This window comes from Canis lupus, chromosome 11 (assembly GCF_011100685.1).
Source record: "Canis lupus familiaris isolate Mischka breed German Shepherd chromosome 11, alternate assembly UU_Cfam_GSD_1.0, whole genome shotgun sequence".
Taxonomy (NCBI): Eukaryota; Metazoa; Chordata; class Mammalia; order Carnivora; family Canidae; genus Canis; species Canis lupus.
In genome coordinates this window covers 54,420,406-54,432,503 of record NC_049232.1, presented here as the reverse complement: position 1 = coordinate 54,432,503, position 12,098 = coordinate 54,420,406, and the positions used below count along the sequence as shown (strand labels likewise).

Genomic DNA, 12,098 nt, shown 5'->3' with positions numbered 1-12,098 from the left:
AAATAAGGAAACTAAGGCCCAGAGAGGTTGACTTGGCCATGACAAGGCCATGCCAAAAGTAAGAGGCAGCCTTGGAATTTTGACATTGGCTTTTCAGTATTTTTCCTTTTTTTTTTTTTTTTTTTTTTTTCAGTATCTTTCCTAATGGGATGTTATAGCAGACAACTATTGGCTCCATTGTTGTGAAGCTCCAACTAATGGCTTCAGCAGCCATTTCTCCCCTCCTCCCTTGACAACAGAACCTGGATATTGTTCAGATACCAGACTGCCACTGGTTTCAGGGAAGGTTAAGCCCTTCTCTAACCCTAGTGGGTGAATCCTGATTGGTCCAAACCAATTATGGTTATTCTATTCCAATTCTTGGTGATTGGTCTAGGAATGGGCATGTGACACCTACTGAATAAAAAATAAGGGGACATCAGCTGGGAGCTTTCTTCTCACTCTAAAAATAATATGAGGAAGAGGTGCATTCTCCTAACCCCTGGAAGGATGTGATGTATTCTGCTACTATATGGCAATCTAGTGACCAGGAGGGGACAAGAGTCATCACACCGAGGAAGACAGAACCAAAAAATGCTAAGAACCTCATCCTGCTCTACCACTTAGCCACTGGATTAAATAACTCAGGAATCATCCTGTTGTTATATGGGACACTGAACTGTCCTTACAGTTACATGAACTGGACTGGGTTTTGTTACCTATAGTTGAAAGCATCCTGATGAAAGATGCTAATAGTCTGTTACTGAGCTAGAAGACATATTATAAAGAACCATATAGGGATCCCTGGGTGGCGCAGCGGTTTGGCGCTTGCCTTTGGCCCAGGGCGCGATCCTGGAGACCCGGGATCGAGTCCCACATTGGGCTCCCGGTGCATGGAGCCTGCTTCTCCCTCTGCCTATGTCTCTGCCTCTCTCTCTCTCTCTCTCTGTATGACTATCATAGATAAATAATAAAAAAAAAAATTAAAAAAAAAAAAAAAAGAACCATATATATATATATATACCAGCTGGGGGCAGGGATTAGGAAGTAGAGAGGAATGGACAGGTGAAAGTGGTACTGAGTTAGAGGCTGAGGGCTCCAAACCTTTCCCAATGGAGCAGGTGGATTTTTATTTTTTTTATATAATGGGCTTCCATACAAGATTTTGTTTGGAAAAAAAATCCTCTAAGTTCTACCACCAAGTTTGAAAAATAAAAGCTTACAACAAATGTCTATGCTCAAAGAAGGGTCTTGTAATTTGGCAACATAGAGTACCAATATTAAAAAGTACCCTAAGGAAAAAATTCAGGCATGTTCAAGAAAGAAATGCACAAATATCTAAGTGTCCAAGATTGGGAGACTGCTGAAATAAATTAAAATATCTGTATTATACAATAATATTTTATGCAGCCACTAATTATAATGATGTTTTGACCTATAAGATGTCCATGATAACATGATTTAATTTTAAAAAGCTACATGTATATGGGCGCCTGTCTGGCTTAGTTGAAGAGCATGTAACTTCTGATCTTAGGGTTGTGAGTTCAAGCCCCACGCTGGGTGTAGAGATTACTTAAATAAGTAAATAAACTTTTAAAAAGTTACATGTATATGCATACAAAGAAAATAAGAAAACACATCAGAGGGGATCCCTGCGTGGCTCAGCAGTTTAGCGCCCTGCCTTTGGCCCAGGGTGTGATCCTGGAGTCCTGGGATTGAGTCCCGCATTGGGCTCTCGACATGGAGCCTGCTTCTCCTTCCTCCTGTGTCTTTGTCTCTCTCTCTCTCTCTCTCTCTGTCTATCATAAATAAATAAGTAAGTAAATAAATAAATAAATAAATAAATCTTAAAAAAGAAAAGAAAAGAAAACACATCAGAATGCTAATAGTAGATGACCTGGGTAGAATCAGATAGATGTTTTATTATTTTTGAATTTTCTCCTTACTTTTCTTATTTTTCAGCATGTAATTCTAAGAAGCAGCAAGACATCTCTCATATTGTTTAAGCAGATAGCATGTATCTCAGTGGAAAAATCTCTACACCATATTATAGTGCTAAAGGAAACTATAAACAAACTTCACAGGTGGCAGAGGACAGAGTGACAAAGAAGGGTCCCAGAACATAAGAGCCTGTGCCTAAGAGGAAAAAAATTGTCCTTCTCATTGGGATACAGCTGGACCCCAAAGGAAGCCACAGAAAACTTGGGCAGACTAGGGCAACCAGTTCCAGGGCTTCCATTGCAGCCAACCCAGTCTGCACTGGCTGACTCCCTACACGAGGGGAGGGTCTCACCCCCTTTTCTACCTCCTTCATGAGCTCTACAATGTCAAAAGACCAGTCCTTCTTGTAGGGAATGGGGTACAAGCTGATGGGTTTGGACTCCTCTTCCTGCTGAGTCTCATAAAGACTCAAGGTCAGGATTACCACAGGCAACTTTTCCCAAACGCTGTTTGTCACAAGGTAAAGACAAGACTACAGGAAACAGAGACAGGTTTGGATGGGCTACTGAAGGACTGGCTTGGATGGCCAGTATACCTGGGCCTAAAGGAAAAAGATGGCAAATAGGTTCCACCTCCTGGCACAACTCCCACTGATTATAAATCTCGTCTTGAGCAATCATGAAAGGGATTCTGGGCTCAGTAAGAGATAATCAGTAATGTCTGACATGGGTAGGTGACATGAGGCAAGGTGCCCAAGTAGTATTATTTTAAAGAGGTCAGATAAATGTTTGAACCTCTGGGTTCAAACACAGAACTGTCTGATTCCAAAGTCTATGTTCTTCCTACTTTGTAGTACTGTCTCTTTTTTTAAAAGTCTAACTAAAAAATGTCAAAAAAACAATATTCTAAAAGAAGAATGGGAAACAAACACATAAATTTGAATGAGCAGCTCCTTTGTGCCTTTTACCACACAAAGTTCTAAGAGGGGTGTGCTTTTCTAGAAAGTGTGTGGTTGGGTTTATCTATGAAAGATAGTGTAATGTAGGGCTGTCTGAAGCCAGAATGCTGGATCCAAACCCTGACTAAGCAAATAGGTGAGCAGAAGCAGGTTCCTCAGCTTCATCTATGTATAGATAGTAATATCAAATTCAGATATTCAATTCAGAGCTGTTATGAGGACTTAATGAGTTAATACATATAAAGCTTTTAAAATAGAGCCTTGCTCTTAGTATACACTGTAAATTAAAGGAGATGTTACAGGTTTAAAATAAGGGTTCAATGAAAGTATACTGGGGCACACTTAAAAATCTATCAATTGACATTTGCTTACATATTCGATACTAGACCCACAGAAAAGATTTGGACAACTCCTCTCACACCCTCTAGAAACCCAGGATGGGCTGTATCTCCTGTAGCAGCCCATGTGCCTGACATTCACATTCACATTTGACAACCTACTGAAGGGGAAGGTCTAGGCTGTCAGACTTTGTAGCTTTTTAATTTCAGCCTCCCCTACCCACTAGGTGGATGGGACAAGTATCTGAATAACCAGGCCATAGACCAGCCATTAGGCTCCCAGGCCAAAAAGCCCTATCCACATAGATTCATACTCTATGAATTGGGAAATCAGAAGTTAGTTAGCTGGCAATGAGAGTTTGGGCTGAAAAGTATGATACAAGGCAAGGCCACTGGAATCATGATGGGCATGAGTACACCAGAGTGAGAGAGAAATCATGAATAAGCAACAGTTATGAGGGAGAGAAAAAATTTAGGGTGGAGGGTAAGGAAGAAAGTTGGTGGTAGGAGGAAATGCAGATAGATAACAAAGACAAAAGGCAGTTGAGACTTGTTCATGGCAGAGTTCCCAGGATCCTGCTGCAGATGTCCCTTGAAGTACCAGAATGAACTCTGAGTTTCATTTCCCATGTGGCATAATTGCTTGGTTTCCAATACTTAAGAGGGCATTGACAAGAAGAATCAGAGATAACAACCAAGAAAGCAAATGTATCATTCCAATCAGGGAACCTTCTGTAACTCAAAGAAAACAATGTAGTCAGGAGTGAAATGGCCCTACCATATAAACTTAAAATAAAAAGCAAACACTCATAAAATACTTAGTACATGCCTAATATTATTCTGGCTGCCACACATATGTATTTGTATATATCTTCCTCTACCCACTAGCTGGATGGTGGGGAGATCTCTCTCTCTCTCTCTCTCTCTCTCTCTATATATATATATATATATATATACACACATATATATGTGTGTGTGTGTGTAATTTTTAAAGATTTTACTTATTTATTAGAGAATGAGCATAAGTGGGGGGGAGGGGCAGAGGGAGAGGGAGAAGCAAACTCTCTGCTGAGCACAGAGCCTGATGCAAGACTCAATCCTAGGACCCTGAGATCATGACCTGAGTCAAAGGCAGATGCTTAACTGACTGAGCCACCCAGGTACCCCACTGGCTGCTTTATATTAATTCAAAACTCAAGTTATGTTGTTATATTATTATCCCAATTTTAGAGATGAGAAAACACAACCACAAAAGAGGTAAGTCACAGCACCTGCAAGTGGTAGTGACAGGATTCAAATCTAGGCAGTCTAGCTCCAGAGTCCACAATCATAATCATGTGTTGTGCTATGTTTAGAGCTCACTGGCAAGGATGGCCACTACTTTTTCAAGCCTCTAAGGGGGTGCCTGGGTGGCACCTTGGTTAAACATCTTACTCTTAGTTTTGGCTCAAATCATGATGTCAGGCTTATGATTCTGAGTCCTGCATGGAGCCCCATGTCAGCCTCTACACTCCACACTCAGTGGGAAGTCAGCTTGAGATTCTTTCCCTCTCTCTCTTCCTCTACTCCCCCCTCCCCACCAACCCATACATGCTTTCTCTCTCACTCTTAAATAAATAAATAAATAAATAAATAAATAAATAAATAAATACTCTTTAAAATAAATTTTAAAAGGCAGCCCCAGTGGCCCAGGATTTTAGCGCCACCTTCAGCCCAGGGCATAATCCTGGAGACTCTGGGATCAAGTCCCATGTCAGGCTCCCTGCATAGAGCCTGCTTCTCCCTCTGCCTATGTCTCTGCCTCTGTCTCTCTCTCTCTCTCTCTCTCTCTGTCTCTCATGAATAAATAAATAAAATATTTTAAAAATTAAAAAAAAATACAACCCCTAAATTCCAAGTCACTCTATAAATCTCAGGTCTGGTCCTCCTTTTCCCCTAAACACTTGTAGACATTTTCATTGTGAACCTTTGAATAACCAGAATACTATTAAAAAGAACAACTTCCCTGTGAGTAAAGTACCATACCAGGCTTATTGGTAGGAGTTTTATAGACATTGTCTTGGAACATTAATATCACCACTGTATTTCTCCCTACCGGGGCAGCCTGACTCAGCTACCCTGAAGGAGAGCCAGCTCAGTAATGCCATTTGCTCTTTCTAAAGGAGATGAATGTCGAAGTTCAAAATGAGGCCTGCTGTTAGCCTAATGATGAGCTGTAGTAGTCATCCCTGAATTTTAGATACCTGAGACAGTGGAAAGGCAGGTGTATCCTTGTTCTGGGCACACTGCCCAGTTTATTTCTGGTTTGATTATAAATTAAAATAAAAGCAACCCAAAGGTGATACTATTCTTGCCAACCTTTGAACCTACAGTGGAGGTTCTGGATTAACTCATCAGAAATTGAAATTTTCAGGTGAAATCTGATTATTGAGGGTTAACTCAACTGTTTTTCCCATGAGTGTACATGGGGCAGCACCAGTGCCCACAGAAGCTGTATATTGACTACATGGAAGTTCATTATATGAACCTGTCAACTTTTATATACTTAGAATCATTCATAATAAAAAATTAAAAGCTAAACTTAAATTATTTTTTAAAAACCTGTGGAACAAGTACACACAGACACAAAAGTCTGCAAGTTGTTAGCTCACAAATGCTAGCTTAAAAAGCCAACTACAAAAGCATTTGAGTTATGAACATGGGCACAGTACTTGAATTCTTAGGTAAATAAATAAATAACAGTTCTTTTCTTTTGGCCAATGAAAATTGAAAACTTTGGGAGTTTTTTGTTTTATTTTATTTTATTATTTTATTTTTTTGAAAACTTTGTTTTATATAAAAAAAAACAGACACTTCATGATTCTACAATATAGAGACTGGAAAAAAAAATAGACTGGGTTCCACTACCATTCTTCATAGTACAGCACTAGCAGAGAATTTCCCTAATCTGGGGAAGGAAACAGGCATCCAAGTCCAGTAGGCACAGGGAACCCTCTCAAAATTCATAAAAATAGGTCAACACCCCAGCATTTAATAGTGAAACTTACAAATCTCAGAGACAAAGAGAAAATCTTGAAAGCCACTCAAGACAAAGTCTTTAACCTACAAGGGTAGAAACGTTAGACTGTCAGAAGCCCTATCCACAGAGATCTGGCAGGCCAGAAAGGATTGACATGATATATTCAGGGTGCTTAATGAGAAAAATATGCAGCCAAGAATACTTTATCCAGCTAAGATCTTGTTCAAAATAGAAGGAGAGTTTCTGTTCAGGACAAACAGAAACTAAAAGAATTTGTGATCACCAAACCAGCCCTACAAGAAATATTAAAAGGAATCCTTTAAGTGAAGAGAGAGCCCAAAAGTAATGTAGACCAGAAAGGAACAAAGACAATATATAGAAACAATAACTTTACAGGTAATATAATGGCACTAAATTCACATCTTTCAGTAGTTACTCTGAATGTAAGTGGGCTAAATGCCCCAATCAAAAGACAAAGAGTATCAGATTGGGTAAGAAAGCAAGATCCATCAATATGCTGTCTGCAAGAGATTAATTTTATGTATTTATTTTTATTAACTAAAACAGTTGACAATTTTATTTTCACATTTCACAATACAAATGAAAATTGCCTTTTTTTTTTTGTTCTACTACTCCCCTGCAAAAACTGTTCTCTCTTTGATAGGAAGGGGAAGCAAGTCTTCCTTGTCATGCTGTTAGAAAACACCCAGAGTCACAGGACCATGATCTCCTCGTGAAGTAGAACAAGTAATACAAAATGAATATGAAGAGGTTCCTGTCTCTCCTTATCTGTCTGGTCGAGTCATTCCTGGCTGAGTGGGCACTATCATGGGACAGGTAGGAAGTCTCATCATTGGGGCCTCAGGCATCATTGGCATGTGGCCTCCCATAGGTGGCCTCATTCCGGGAGCAGGTCCCACTGGCATCATCCCAGAGGAGGGCCCATCACTGGCATCACGGCAGGGCCCCCCATATGGGGGGCTGACATCGTACCAGGGTGAGGAGGACCTGGGAGACTGGGGGGGGGAGGTGGGATCATTGCCCCTGCAGGAAGAGAAGCAGAGAATGGGGTAGGAGGTATCTTTCCTTGTTGAAATGCAGCGATTGTTTTGTCGATCAGGCTCTGAGCCTGCTCTTCCATCCATTTCTGATACTAGTCATTCACCTTCTCTTTGTGTTTCCTACCACTGCAGTGTGTCTTTCTCATAGATGGAGTCATGGGTGAGGTATGTGTCACAGTAGTCACAATAAAACTTAGGCATGTTAAAAAAAGAAAAAACTTAGGCATGTTGCTCTGCAAGCCGTTGGCCACTCCAAGAGATTCATTTTAGATCTAAAGACACCTCTAGATTTAAAACGAGGGGGTAGAAAACCATTCATCATGATAATAGACATCAAAAGAAAGCTGGGGTGGCAATCCTTGTATCAGAAAAATTAGATTTTAAACCAAAGACTTTAATAAGAGATGAAGAAAGACACTATATCATAATTAAAGGGTCTATCCAACAAGAAGCTCTAACAATTGTAAATATTTATGCCCCTAACATGGGAGCAGCCAGTTATATAATCCAATTAATAACAAAATTAAAGAAACACACCAATAATAATATAATAATAATAGGGGACTTCAACACCCCACTCACTGCATTGGACAGATCATCTAAGCATAAGATCAACAAGGAAACAAGGGCTTTGAATGACACATTGGACCAGATGGACTTCACAGATATGTTCAGAATATTCCATCCTAAAGTAACAGAATACACATTCCTTTCAAGTGCACATTGAACATTCTCCAGAATAGATCACATACTGGGTCACAGAACAGGTCTCAACTGGTACCAAAAGATTGAGATCATTCTCTGCATATTTTCAGACCACAGTGCTTTGAAAATGGAACTCAGTCACAAGAGGAAATTTGGAAAGAATTCAAATACATGGAGGCTAAAAGGCATCCTACTAAAAAACGCATGGGTCGGGACGCATGGGTGGCTCAGCAGTTAAGGGTCTGCCTTCAGCTAAGGGTGTGATCCTGGAGTCCCACGATAGAGTCCTGCATCGGGCTCCCTGCATGGAGCCTGCTCCTCCCTCTGCCTATGTTTCTGCCTCTCTCTCTCTCTCTCTCTGTGTCTCATGAATAAAAAAAATAAAATCTTTTTAAAAATGCATGAGTCAACCAGGAAATTAAAGAATTTAAAAAATTTATAGAAACAAATGCAGGATGAGCACTGGGTGTTATGCTAAATGTTGGTAAATTGAACTCCAATTAAAAAAAATTTTTAAAGAAACAAATGAAAATGAAAGCACAACTGTTCAAAAGCTTTGAGATGCAGCAAAGGCAGTCTGAAGAGGTAAGTATATAGCAAGACAAGCCTTTCTCAAAAAACAAGAAAGGTCTCAAATTCACAACCTATCTTTACACCTAAAGGAACCGGAGAAAGAACAGCAAATAAAGTCTAAACCCAGCAGAAGACAAATAATAAAGATTACAACAGACATCAATGAAATAGAAACAAAAGAACAGATCAATGAAACTAAGAGCTGGTTCTTTGAAAGAATTAATAACATTGATAAACCCCTGGCCAGACTTACCAAAAAGAGAAAGGACCCAAATAAGTAAAATCATGAACGAAAGAGGAGAGATCACAACCAACACTGAATAAATACAAACAATTATAAGAACATGTTATGAGCAACTATATGCCAACAAATTAGGCAATCTGGAAGAAATGGGTGCATTCCTAGAGACATGTAAACTACTAAACCAGAAACAGGAAGAAAGAGAAAATCTGAACAGACCCATAACCAGCAAGGAAATTGAAGCAGCAATCAGAACCTCCCAACAAACAAGAGTCCAGGGCTGGATGGCTTCCCAGGGGAATTCTACTAAACATTTAAAGAAGAATTAATACCTATTCCTCTGAAGCTGTTTCAAAAAATAGAAATGGAAAGAAAATTTCCAAACTCTATGGGGCCAGCATTACCTTGATCCCAAAACCAGACAAAGACCCCACCAAAAAAGAGAAATAGAAACCAATATCCCTGATGAACACGGATGCCAAAATTCTCACCAAAATACTAGCCAATAGGATCCAACAGTATTAAAGGACTAGTCACCACAACCAAGTGGGATTTATTCCTGGACTGCAAGGGTGGTTCAACACCTACAGATCAATCAGTGTGATACACTACATTAACAAAAGAAAGGACAAGAACAACAAAAACAAAAAAAGAAAAGAAAGGACAAAAATCATATGATCCCCTTAACAGATTCAGAAAAAGCACTTGACAAAGTATAGCATCCTTTCTTTATTAAAACTCATCACAGTGTAGGGAACAAACCTCGATATCATAAAAGCCATATATGAAAAGCCCACAGCGAATATCACTTTCAATGGGGGAAAAACAGAGCTTTTCCCCTAAGGTCAGGAGACGGCAGGGATGTCCACTATCACCACTGCTGTTCAACATAACACTAGAAGTCCTAGCTTCAGCAATCAGACAACAAAAAGAAATAAAAGGCATTCAAATTAGCAAAAGAGAAGTCAAACTCTCACTCTCTACACATGACATGATATTCTATATGGAAAACCCGAGACTCAATCCCCAAATTGCTAGAACTCAAACAGGAATTCAGGAAAATGGCAGGATTAAAATCAATGCACAGAAATCAGCTGCATTTCTAAATACTAACAATGAGACAGAAGAAAGAAATATAAAGGAGTCAATCTCATTTATAATTGCATCCAAAACCATAAGATACCTAGGAATAAACCTAATGAAAGAGGCAGCAGATCCGTACTCAGTATTATAGAACACTCATGAAAGAAATTGAGGAAGACACACCAAAAAAAGGAAATATTTCATGCTCATGGATTGGAAGAAAAAATACTGTTAAAATGTCTCTGCTACCCAGAGCAATCTATACATTCATTGCAATCCCTATCAAAATACCATCAACTTATTTCACAGAGCTGGAACAAATAATCCTAAAACTTGTATGGAACCAGATAAGACCCCAAAATAGCCAGAGGAAAATTGAAAAAGGAAACCAAAACTGGTGGCATCACAATTCCAGACTTCAAGCTATATTACAAAGCTGTGATCATTAAGACAGCATGCTACTGGCACAGAAGCAGACACATAGATCAATGGAACAGAATAGAGAATCCAGAAATGGACCCTCAACTCTATGGTCAACTGATCTTCGACAACACAGTAAAGAATATCCAATGAAAAAAAGTATCTCCAGCAAATGGTGTTGGGAAAATTGGACAGCCACATGCAGAAGAATAAAGCTGGACCATTGCCTCACACCATACACAAAAATAAACTCAAAATGGGTGAAAGACCTAAATGAGACAGGAATCCATCAAAATCCTAGAGGAAAATACAGAGCAACCTCGGCTGCAGCAACTTCTTGCTAGATACGTCTCCAATAGCAAGGGAAACAAAGGCAAAAATGAACTGCTGGGACTTCATCAAAATAAAAAGCTTTCACACAGCAAAGGAAACAATCAACAAAACCAAAAGGCAACCTACAGAATGGGGGAAAATATTTGTAAATGATACATCAGATAAAGGGCTAATATTTAAAAATTTATGAAGAACCTATAAAACTCAATATTTAAAGAATAAATAATCTAATCAAGAAATGGGCAGAAGACATGGAGAGACATTTCTCCAAAGAAGACCTACAAATGGCCAACAGATAAATAAATACTCCACATCACTTGGCATTTGGGAAATACAAATCAAAACCACAATGAGATACCACCTCACACCAATCAGAATGGCTAAAAATAACAAGTGAGGGAACAATAGATGTTGGTGAGGATGTGGAGAAAGGGGAACCCTCTTACACTGTTGGTGGGAATGCAAGCTGGTGCAGCCACTCTGGAAATCAGTATGGAGGTTCCTCAAAAAGCTGAAAATAGAGCTACTCTATGACCCAGCAATTGCACTACTGGGCATTTACCCCAGAGATACAAATATAGTGATCCGAAGGGGTGCACACTCCAATGTTTATAGCAGCAATGTCCACAACACCCAAACTATGGAAAGAGCCCAGATATCCACCGACAGATGAATGGATAAAGAAGACATAGTCTATACACACACACTCACACATATATGTATATATACATACACACACACAAACACACACAATGGATTACTAGTCAGCCATCCAAAAAAAAAATGAAATCTTGCCATTTGCAATGACGTAGATGAAACTAGAGGATATTAAGCTAAGTGAAGTAAGTCAATCAGAGAAAGACAATTATATGATCTCACTCATATGTGGAATTTGAGAAACAAAACAGATGATAGGGGAGATGAGGAAAAACTAAAACAAGATGAAATCAGAGAGGGAGATAAACCATAAGAGAGTCTTAATCATAGAAAACCAACTGAGGGTTGCTGGAGGGGTGGTGGGGTGGAGACAGGTAACTAGGTGATGAAAATTAGGGAGAACATGTGATGTAATGAGCACTGGGTATTATATAAGACTGATGAATCACTGACCTCTACCTTTGAAACCAAAATACATTTTATGTTAATTAATTGAACTTAATTTTTTTAAAAAGCAAAAAAATTGGTAAAAATTTTGATGTCATCAAAATCCAAAACATGCTTCAAAGATAGTCACAAAAATGAAAAACAAGTCATAGACTGGGAGAAACAATGTGTAAATCATATATCTCATAGAGGGTTTCTATCCAGAAAGAAAAAATATATATATTTCTTTTAATATATATGGTATAAATCCACCAGAGAACAAGAACAGAAGAGCAGACAACAGCAGATGAAAGTTTTCAACAAATGTTCACAAGACAGAAAATGGAAGTAGAAACTAGTAGAG

At 39.0% G+C, this 12,098-nt stretch overlaps 1 pseudogene; it reads right to left on the bottom strand.

Moving 5' to 3' along the window:
• Nucleotides 1–7,020: 7,020 nt before the first annotated feature.
• Nucleotides 7,021–7,592, bottom strand: LOC100686246 (annotated as a pseudogene).
• Nucleotides 7,593–12,098: the final 4,506 nt, after the last annotated feature.